The sequence below is a fragment of the Salmo salar genome, chromosome 09 (genome assembly GCF_965601325.2).
Source record: "Salmo salar chromosome 09, fSalSal1, whole genome shotgun sequence".
Lineage (NCBI taxonomy): Eukaryota > Metazoa > Chordata > Actinopteri > Salmoniformes > Salmonidae > Salmo > Salmo salar.
In genome coordinates this window covers 102,080,001-102,092,325 of record NC_138299.1, presented here as the reverse complement: position 1 = coordinate 102,092,325, position 12,325 = coordinate 102,080,001, and the positions used below count along the sequence as shown (strand labels likewise).

Below are 12,325 nucleotides of genomic sequence, written 5' to 3'. Positions count from 1 at the left end.
ATATTTCTATGTCCGTGTCTAGTTTTTCTATTTCTATGTTTAGGGTTTTTGTTTGACCTTCAATTGGAGGCAGCTGTTTCTTGTTGCCTCTGATTGGAGGTCCTATTTAGTAGAGGTTTTTCAGCTTGTGTTTGTGGGTGGTTGTTTTCAGTCTAGTGTTTTGTACCTGACGGAACTGTTAAGCTGTCGTTCGTTTCTTGTTTTGTTTACGTGTTCAATAAAAGTTAAAAATGAGCACTCAACCCGCTGCGCCTTGGTCTACTCCCTTCAACGGCCGCTACAATTTGCTAGACTGTCACCTTTCATATATAGTCTCCCAGGCTAGGTTTTGTCAGGAAAGGCCAGAAAATGTGACGTCTCTCCCTACGCAAATGTGGGGTGTGAAACCTGGCACTTGAATTCAGGTCCACTGACAGAGTGGTGGAGGAGAGCAGACAGGTGGGGCTTCCTGGCGCTATAAGGCACTGGACCCTACAACTTCCACAGAGCACTTGAAACTTTATTTAACTTGGCAAGTCAGTTCAGAACAAATTCAGATTTTACAATTACAGCCTACCCCGACCAAACCCCCTAACCCGGACGATGCTGAGCCAATTGTGCGTCGCCCTATGGGACTCCCGATTACGGCCGGTTGTTATACATCCCAGGATCAAACCAGGGTCTGTAGTGACACCTCTAGCACTGAGATGCAGTGCCTTAGACCGCTGCGCCACTCGGGAACCCTGTCGGAACCAGTCCAGAACCTCTCAAATAGGGGACTTAACATCTAAGATTGACTTACCTGTATCAATTTTGTATTAACTGTACAAACGGTCCTAATTTTACTGGACCCCAGGAAGATTGGCTGCTGCTTTGGCAGCAGCTAATGGGGATCCATAATGAAAACAAATACAAATAAATATAGGTTAAATAAAAGTCAGTGGAGAAAACATCACTTTATAGAAACATCACTTTGAATAGGTCAGTTCAGAACATATTTTATCAAGGAGGCGTGTAGCCTAATTGTGTTGTCCTTTGATAATTAGATCTCATCAATTAGTGTTGTAGCTAAGACCACTTGGGGTAATTATGAAAGGGTAACAATGTATCATGGTCTCGTGATTAAGACGTCTCCTGTGGACAAAAAATACATCCTTTTTATTTCGGAAAATTAGATCAGTAGGCTACAGTTGCTTAGGACTGACCGTTGATTTACAGGCCGGTTTCACACACAAGGATTAAGCCTCAGACTAAAATGCCTGTTTTGAGCTGTCTTAACTCAAAGAGACTTGCACAGACTTATCTTAAAATAGTCGTAGATTTAGCCTGTTCTGGATTAAACAAAGTCGATTGCAAGAGGGAGGATTAGAGCTACTCTAGGACTAAATTGAAGCTTAAATTAATCTTTCAAAAAGGCAGGTTTAACTTCTGCTTAGTGCTGTTTGTGAGGGAGCCTGGACTATTTGTAATGTCTAAATGAAGACCAACACGCACTACAGAGGACAGCCAGACCAGTACTTGTGAATAGGAGTAATCCATTAAATTATACTTTGATGAAATAGCTTTTCGAGACCGCTTTCGTATGTACAAAGAAAATGTATTGGAGATAATATCTTTGCTTGAGCCTAGAATTTCCTCTCTGTCTCAAAGAGGAAATTCTCTCCAAGTTCTGATCACTTTGAGGTTTTTGGCATCTGGAATCTTTCATCATGAAACTGGTGATTTGTGTGGTGCCAGTGACGCAACCTTGTGTAGAATAGTTCAAAGTCTGCAGGGGCCATTTTGTGAACTGAGGAGTCTCTACAATAAATATCCCTGATGCTGCTGGCCAAGCCAACTATAAAGTGCAATTCTGTGAATATGGGCACTTCCCAGGAGTGATTGGCTGGTTAGATGGATGTCATGTTCCCATGAAGTGTCCATCAACTCCTGATGCTGAGGAGTACCGTAACCATAACAACTGGTTTACCGTCAACTCCTGATGCTGAGGAGTACCGTAACCATAACAACTGGTTTACCTTCAACTCCCGATGCTGAGAAGTACCGTAACCATAACAACTGGTTTACCATCAACTCCCGATGCTGAGGAGTACCGTAACCATAACAACTGGTTTACCATCAACTCCTGATGCTGAGGAGTACCGTAACCATAACAACTGGTTTACCATCAACTCCTGATGCTGAGGAGTACCGTAACCATAACAACTGGTTTACCATCAACTCCTGATGCTGAGGAGTACTGTAACCATAACAACTGGTTTACCATCAACTCCTGATGCTGAGGAGTACTGTAACCATAACAACTGGTTTACCATCAACTCCTGATGCTGAGGGGTACCGTAACCATAACAACTGGTTTACATCAACTCCTGATGCTGAGGAGTACCGTAACCATAACAACTGGTTTACCATCAACTCCTGATGCTGAGGAGTACCGTAACCATAGCAACTGGTTTACCATAAACTCCTGATGCTGAGGAGTACTGTAACCATAACAACTGGTTTACCATCAACTCCTGATGCTGAGGAGTACCGTAACCATAACAACTGGTTTACCATCAACTCCTGATGCTGAGGAGTACTGTAACCATAACAACTGGTTTACCATCAACTCCTGATGCTGAGGAGTACTGTAACCATAACAACTGGTTTACCATCAACTCCTGATGCTGAGGGGTACCGTAACCATAACAACTGGTTTACATCAACTCCTGATGCTGAGGAGTACCGTAACCATAACAACTGGTTTACCATCAACTCCTGATGCTGAGGAGTACCGTAACCATAGCAACTGGTTTACCATAAACTCCTGATGCTGAGGAGTACTGTAACCATAACAACTGGTTTACCATCAACTCCTGATGCTGAGGAGTACCGTATCCATAACAACTGTTTACCATCAACTCCTGAGGAGTACCGGAACCATATCAACTAGTTTACCATCAACTCCTGATGCTGAGGAGTACCGTATCCATAACAACTGGTTTACCATCAACTCCTGAGGAGTACCGGAACCATATCAACTGGTTTACCATCAACTCCTGATGCTGAGGAGTACCGTAACCATAACAACTGGTTTACCATCAACTCCTGATGCTGAGGAGTACTGTAACCATAACAACTGGTTTACCATCAACTCCTGATGCTGAGGAGTACCGTAACCATAACAACTGGTTTACCATCAACTCCTGATGCTGAGGAGTACCGTAACCATAACAACTGGTTTACCATCAATGTTCAATGTATGCACTCCCAATTTAGAGTTTTCAAACATTGTTGCTCAGTTTCAGAGAGGAAACCAACAGCGTGTGCTCATACTTAACCTAATCAGGCTTAACATAGGTGTTCTCATTTAGGCTTATTTACCTTACTCCATGACTCCATAGTCTCCAACTAACTAAGCCACATTTAAGCCACGTTCATGAAAGATACTTAAATGTCCTAGTTTAACTAGTACACATTAAGGCCGAACTCCTGGCTTAATCTAAGCCCTGTCTGTGAAACTGGTTCTACATGTGTAAATGTGTTACTTATTGTAAAGTATTACACTTATTGAAAACTTCATCAGTGGAACCTTTCATTCTGAATACGTTACAGTATACGCAGCACAATGCTTTTGAACATGAAGTCTAGAATTTTAAGTTATTCAATGATATCTTACAGAGGGAGAATTCCTGTTTAATAATTTAATATCTGTGCCCCCTTGGATATAGTTAGATAGAAGGGGTATCAAGCAGAAACATAAAAAATAATGATCCTTGTACTCCACACGTGACCTGGACTCCCTGCTGTTACTTGCATATATTTAATATGCAGCATACAATGTATTATAGAGAAAACATATAAAACAAATCTTACTGCTCCTACTTACGGTAAACCACTTTTTCTATTTTGTGTAAAAGTGAATAAAAATGTACTGTATGATGGAAATGAAAGTCATAGTAGCATCAAATCTAAGGGGAGCTATGCTATATGACAGGGTTGGGGTAAATTCCATTTCAATTCCAGTCAATTCAGAAAGTAAACAAAATTCCAATTCAAAATGCTTCTCATTAAGAAGCACTAAAGAGAATCTGAATGTGAATGTCAGTGTAATTCCTGATTTGACAGGAATTGAAATGAAATTGACCTCAACCTTGCTCCATGAGAAGAGATACAGTTCTGTTGACTAGAGGCTTGAAAGATACAGTTAACATGATTTTTGAATGACTACCTCAACTCTGTACCACACACATACAATTATATATAAGGTCCCTCAGTCGAACAGTGCATTTCCAACACAGATTCAACAACAAAGACCAGGGAGGTTTTTCACTGCCTCACAAAGAAGGGCACTTATTGGTAGATGGGTAAAAACAACAAAAGAAGACGTTGAATATCCCTTTGATCATGGTGAAGTTATTAATTACACTTGGATGGTGTACCAATACACATAGTCACTACAAAGATAGACGCGTCCTTCCTAACTCAGATACGTGAGAGGAAGGAAACCGCTCAGCGATTTCACCATGAGGCCAATGGTGACTTTAAAACAGTTACAGAGTTTAATGGTTGTGATAGGAGAAAACTGAGGATGGATGAACAACATTGTAGTTACTCCACAATACTAACTTACATTTACATTTGAGTCATTTGAGTCATAAATGACAGAGTGAAAAGAATGAAGCCTGTACAGAATACAAAATATTTAAAAACATGCATCCTGCTTGCAAAAAGGCACTAAAGTAAAACTGCAAAAGATGTGGCAAAATGTTTTACTTTATGGACTGAATACAAAGCGTTATGTTTAGGGCAACTCCAACACAACCCATCACTGAGTACCACTCTTCATATTTTCAAGCATGGTGGTGGCTGCATCATGTTATAGGTATGCTTGTCATCGGCAAGGACTAGGGAGTTTTTCATGATAAAAAGAAACGGAATATAGCTAAGAACTGGCAAAATCCAAGACGAAAATCAGGTTCAGTCTGCTTTCCAACAGACACTGGGACACAAATTCACCTTTCAGCAGGAACTAAAACACAAGGCCAAATAGACAACAGAGTTGCTTACCAAGATGACATTGAATGTTCCGTAGTTGCATAGTTATAGTTTTGATTTACAGTTGAAGTCGGAAGTTTACATACACTTAGGTTGGAGTCATTAAAACTCGTTTTTCAACCACTCCACACATTTCTTGTTAACAAACTATAGTTTTGGCAAGTTGGTTAGGACATCTACTTTGTGCATGACACAAGTCATTTTTCCAACAATTGTTTACAGACAGATTATTTCACTTATAATTCACAGGATCACAATTCCAGTGGGTCAGAAGTTTACATACACTATGTTGACTGTGCCTTTAAACAGCTTGGAAAATTCCAGAAAATGATGTCATGGCATTAGAAGCTTCTGATAGGCTAATTGACATCATTTGAGTCAACTGGAGGTGTACCTGTGGATATATTTCAAGGCCTACCTTCAAACTCAATGCCTCTTTGCTTGACATCATGGGAAAATCTAAATAAATCAGCCAAGACCTCGGAAAGAAAATTGTAGACCTCCACAAGTCTGGTTCATCCTTGGGAGCAATTTCCAAACAACTGAAGGTACCACGTTCATCTGTACAAACAATAGTACGCAAGTATAAACACCATAGGACCACACAGCCGTCATACCGCTCAAGAAGGAGACGCGTTCTGTCTGCTAGAGATGAACGTACTTTGCAAATCAATGCAAATCAATCCCAGAACAATAGCAAAGGTCCACGGTCAAACAACCATCCCTCATCACTGTCAAACGCTCCCTAAAATACTTCTGCGAGCAGGCCTTTCTAATCAACCTGGCCCGGGTTTCCTGGAAGGATATTGACCTTATCCTGTCAGTAGAGGATGCCTGGTCGTTCTTTAAAAGTAATTTCCTCACCATCTTAAGTAAGCATGTCCCTTTCAAAAAATGTATAACTAAAAACAGATACAGCCCTTGGTTCACTCCAGACCTGACTGCCCTTGACCAGCACAAAAACATCTTGTGGCGTACTGCATTAGCATCGAATAGTCCCTGTGATATGCAACTTTTCAGGGAAGTTAGGAACCAATACACACAGTCAGTTAGGCAGCAAAGGCTAGCTTTTTCTAACAGAAATTTGCATCCAGTAGCTCTAACTCCAAAAAGTTTTGGGACACTGTAAAGTCCATGGAGAATAAGAGCACCTCGTCCCAGCTGCCCACTGCACTGAGGCTAGGTAACACTGTCACCACTGATAAATCCACGATAATCGAGAATTTCAATAAGCACTTCTCTACGGCTGGCCATGCTTTCCTCTTAGCTACCCCAACCCCGGCCAACAGCTCCGCACCCCCCGCAGCTATTTGCCCAAGCCTCCCCACTTCTCCTTCACCCAAATCCAGATAGCAGATGTTCTGAAAGAGCTGCAAAACCTGGACCCGTATAAATCAGCTGGGCTAGACAATCTGGACCCTCTCTTTCTAAAATTATCCGCATCCATTGTTGCAACCCCTATTACCAGTCTGTTCAACCTCTCTTTCATATTGTCCGAGATCCCTAAAGATTGGAAAGCTTCCGCGGTCATCCCCCTCTTCAAAGGGGGTGACACTCTAGACCCAAACTGTTACAGACCTATATCCATCCTGCCCTGCCTTTCTAAAGTCTTCAAAAGCCAAGTTAATATACAAATCACCTACCATTTCGAATCCCACTGAACCTTCTCCTCTGTGCAATCCGGTTTCCGAGCCAGTCACGGGTGCACCTCAGCCACACTGAAGGTACTAAATGATATCATAACCGCCATCGATAAAAGACAGTACTGTGCAGCCGTCTTCATCGACCTGGCCAAGGCTTTCGACTCTGTCAGTTACCGTATTCTTATCGGCAGACTCAACAGCCTTGGTTTCTCAAATGACTGCCTCGCCTGGTTTACCAACTACTTCTCAGATAGAGTTCAGTGTGTCAAATCGGATGACCTGTTGTCCGGACCTCTGGCAGTCTCTGTGGGGGTACCACAGGGTTCAATTCTCGGGCCGACTCTTTTCTCTGTATATATCAACGATGTCGCTCTTGCTGCTGGTGATTCCCTGATCCACCTCTACGCAGACGACACCATTCTGTATACATCTGGCCATTCTTTGGACACTGTGTTAACAAACCTCCAAACGAGCTTCAATGCCATACAACTCTCCTTCCGTGGCCTCCAACTGCTCTTAAACGCTAGTAAAACTAAATGCATGCTCTTCAACCATTCACTGCCCCCACCCAGCTGCTCGACTAGCATCACTACTCTGGACGGTTCTGATTTAGAATATGTGGACAACCACAAATACCTAGGTGTCAGCTAGACTGTAAACTCTCCTTCCAGACTCATATTAAACATCTACAATCCAAAATTAAATCTAGAATCAGCTTCCTGTTTCGCAACAAAGCCTCCTTCACTCACACTGCCAAACATACCCTTGTAAAACTGACTATCCTACCGATCCTCGACTTCTCTGCGATGTCATTCACAAAATAGCCTCCAACACTCTACTCAGCAAATTGGATGCAGTCTATCACAGTGCCATCCATTTTGTCACCAAAGTGCCATATACCACCCACCACTGCGACCTGTATGCTCTCGTCGGCTGGCCCTCGCTACATATTCATCGCCAGACCTACTGGCTCCAGGTCATCTATAAGTCTTTGCTAGGTAAAGCTCCGCCTTATCTCAGCTCACTGGTCACGATAACAACACCCACCCGTAGCACGAGCTCCAGCAGGTATATCTCACTGATCATCCCCAAAGCCAACACCTGCTTTGGCCGCCTTTCCTTCCAGTTCTCTGCTGCCAATGACTGGAACGAATTGCAGAAATCGCTGAAGTTGGAGCCTTATATTTCCCTCACTAACTTTAAACATCAGCTATCTGAGCAGCTAACTGATCGCTGCAGCTGTACATAGCCCATCTGTAAATAGCCCATCCAATCTACCTACCTCATCCCAATATTGTTTTTTAAATGTATTTTTCTGCTCTTTTGCACACCAGTATTTCTACTTGCACATCATCATCTGCACATCTATCACTCCAGTGTTAATTTGCTAAATTGTAATTTCTTTGCTACTATGGCCTATTTATTGTCTATCCTCCTCAAGCCATTTGCACACACTGCATATAGACTTATTTTTTCGTATTGTGTTATTGACTGTACGCTTGTTTATTCCATGTGTAACTCTGTGTTGTTGTTTGTGTAGCAGTGCTTGCTTTATCTTGGCCAGGTCGCAGATGTAAATGACAAATTGTTCTCAACTGGCCTACCTGGGTAAATAAAGGTGAAAAAAAAAAACTGCCATAAAAAATCCAGACTACGGTTTGCAACTTCACATGTGTCACAAAATAAGTCGTACTCTTCGGCGAAAATGTCAGACAGGAGAGAGAAGGACCAAGACGCAGCGGAAGTGTGGACACTCATTCTTTTAATTGGTAAATGAAAAAAAGCATCCACAGGGAAAACAAAACAATGAACGGTACTCACGATTTACAACAGTTCTGCAGGCTATGAAACGCAGTGCAAAAACAATTCCCCACCACCCCAAAGACAAACACACACACCTATATAGGACTTCCAATCAAAGGCAACTATACACACCTGCCTTCAATTGGAAGTCCCAATCATCAACCCAACATTTAACAAACACAAACCCCCTGCCACATCCTGACCAAGACTAAGCAAAATGCCCTCTGCTGGTCAGGACGTGACAACATGGGGACAAAGATCGTACTTTTTGGAGAAATGTCCTCTGGTCTGATGAAACAAAAATAGAACTGTTTGGCCATAATGACCATCGTTATGTTTGGAGGAAAAAGGGAGAAAATTGTATGCCGAAGAACACCATCCCAACAGTGAAGCACGGGGGTGGCAGCATCATGTTGTGGGGGTGCTTTGCTGCAGGAGGGACTGGTGCACTTCACAAAATAGATGGCATGTTGATAAAAATTATGTGGATATATTGAAGCAACATCTCAAGACATCAGTCAGGAAGGTAAAGCTTAGTCGCAAATGGGTCTTCCAAATGGACAATGACCCCAAGCATACTTCCAAAGTTGTGGCAAAATGGCTTAAGGACAACAAAGTCAAGGTATTGGAGTGGCCATCACAAAGCCCTGACCTCAATCCTATAGAAAATGTGTGGGCAGAACTGAAAAAGTGTGTGTGAGCAAGGAGGCCTACAAACCTGACTCAGTTACACCAGCTCTGTCAGGAGGAATGGGCCAAAATTCACCCAACTTAATGTGGGAAGCTTTTGGAAGGCTACCCGAAATGTTTGACCCAAGTTAAACTATTTAAAGGCAATGCTACCAAATACTATTTGAGTGTATGTAAACTTCTGATCCACTGGGAATGTGATGAAATAAATAAAACCTGAAATAAATCATTCTCTCTACTATTATTCGGACATTTCACATTCTTAAAATAAAGTGGTGATCCTAACTGACCTAAGACAGGGAATTTTTACTAAGATTAAATGTCAAGAATTGTGAAAAACTGAGTTTAAATGTATTTGGCTAAGGTGTATGTAAACTTCCGGCTTCAACTGTAAATCTGCCTGAAAATCTTGATGGCTTTCTAGCAATGATGAACAACCAACTTGACAGAGCTTGAATAATTTTCAAAATAATAATGTGCTAACATTCTACAATCCAGGTGTGCAAATCTCAAAGCGACTTACCCAGAAAGACTCACAGCTGTAATCACTGCCGAAAGTGATTCTAACATGTATTGACTCAGGGGGTTGAATATTTATCAAGATGTGTTTAATTTTTTTAATATTTCTTCCATTTTGACCTTACATAGTATTTTGAGTAGATCATTGACAAAACATTTCAATAAAATCAATTTTAATCGCACTTTCTGACACAACAAAATGTGGAAAAGTAAAGGGGTGTGAATACTTTCTGAAGCCACAGTAAATATTTTAGAAGGGATAAAATATTAAAGGCTTAGACAAAATGATAATGAATCAAGGCTAAAACAATATGCCTTAATTCATTATAATTTAGTTTGAGCTTTTATTCATTTTAATTTAGATTTAGCTTTGATTCATTATCATTTAGTTTATGCTTTGATTCATTATCATTTTGTTTTAGACTTGATTCATTATCATTTAGTTTTAGCCTTGATTCATTATCATTTAGTTTTAGCCTTGATTCATTATCATTTTGTTTTAGCCTTGATTCATTATCATTTAGTTTTAGCCTTGATTCATTATCATTTTGTTTTAGCCTTGATTCATTATCATTTAGTTTGAGTTTTTATTCATTTTAATTTACATTTAGCTTTGATTCATTATCATTTTGTTTGTTTGTTTGTTTGTTTGTTTGTTTGAGAGAGAGAGAGAGAGAGAGAGAGAGAGAGAATTGTTTAATATTTTCTTGGCCCATCAGTATAACGGTCAACTGATGGCTCACAGCATATGAATAAGTCATTGAGTGTAGTGGCTACAAGAGCTGTAAATTCCTCCTCTCCTCTGTATATAAGGCTGAGCTACAAACATGGCACCCTGTTCCCTATTTGGTTCACTACTTTTGACCAGGGCCCATAGGACTCAGGTCAAAAGTAGTGCACTATATAGGCAATAGGGTGCCATTTGGGATGTAACCCTTTATATACAGAGCATGAGGCTAGGAGAAAGATGAGACACACCGCTGCAGCACATTGAAATCTACTGTCAACATTTCAGCAGGCTTTCTTTCCCTCTCAGAAGCATGTATGAGCAAGAAATCATTCATCTTTGCTGGTGTACAGTATAAAAGCATTCATATTTGAACGCACAGGAGCATATTGACAAAGGAAATTGCATACTGTAAATACTATATACTTTAGGTAAAACTTTACAATAAATTACCCTTTTTAAAATAACCGTCAATAACGTAACTATAAACCATTTATAAACGCTTTATAAAAGGTACCTTATTGTAAAGTGTTACCCACCATTAAAAGTATATATCTCCAGATACTGATATGGGATTATTGTAAAGTGTTACCCACCTTTAATAGTATATATCTCCAGATACTGATATGGGATTATTGTAAAGTGTTACCCACCTTTAATAGTATATACTGTATCTCCAGATACTGATATGGGATTATTGTAAAGTGTTACCCACCTTTAATAGTATATATCTCCAGATATTGATATGGGTTTGGGGAAAGCATATAACTTCTGATCTCAGTTTATGATTCATGGCGTAAAATATTTATGACAATCTCCACTGCCATACATATGTATTTGTTATTCAATCTATGCAATATAACGGTATTAATATATACAGTATGTTGACTAGGTTTGAATAAATACAGTATGTTGACAAGGTTTTAATAAATACAGTATGTTGACAATATATTAATATACACAGTATGTTGACAAGGCATTAATATATACAGTATGTTGACAAGGTATTAATATATATAGTATGTTGACAATATATTAAGATATACAGTATGTTGACAAGGTTTGAATATATACAGTATGTTGACAGTATATTAATATATACAGTATGTTGACAAGATTTGAATATATACAGTATGTTGACAGTATATTAATATATACAGTATGTTGACAAGGTTTGAATATATACAGTATGTTGACAGTATATTAATATACACAGTATATTGACAAGGTATTAAAATGCAGTATGTTGACAAGGTAATAATATATAGTATGTTGACAGTATATTAATATATACAGTATGTTGACAACATATTAATATTTACAGTATGTTGACAAAGTTTTAATAAATACAGTATGTTGACAAGATATTATATACAGTATGTTGACAATAAATTCATATATACAGTATGTTGAAAAGGTAATAATATATACAGTATGTTGACAATATATACAGTATGTTGACAAGATATAATTATATACAGTAGGTTGACAAGGTAATAATATATACAGTATGTTGACAATATATTAATATATACAGTATGTTGACAAGATATAATTATATACAGTATGTTGACAATATATTATATACAGTATGTTGACAAGGTAATAATATATACAGTATGTTGACAATATATTAACATAGAGTGCGTTGACAAGGTGTGACTGTCTGTGTCAAAATAAACCACATGAAATGCTTAAAGGGGCATTCTTTGGACTTCTAAATGAATTACATTGTTGTTGATTGAATCCGACATTTCCCCTTTAATGTTCTGTCCTTTGGTGATAATGTCATTAGTAGACCTCCTGTCCAGACAGTAACAACTATAATGTACGAGCGAAAATAACATATCACTATAGAAACCACAACTACAGAGCTATATAGCTCGTGGTCTGTCTGTGGCGTCCATATCTAACTTGGCATTAC

General features: G+C 39.5%; 1 protein-coding gene across 2 annotated transcripts in view; it reads left to right on the top strand.

Moving 5' to 3' along the window:
- Positions 1–12,325, top strand: part of LOC106612275 (kelch-like protein 4) — a 63,900-nt gene that overhangs the window by 7,503 nt on the left and 44,072 nt on the right. The gene's annotated exons all lie outside the window — the stretch shown is intronic.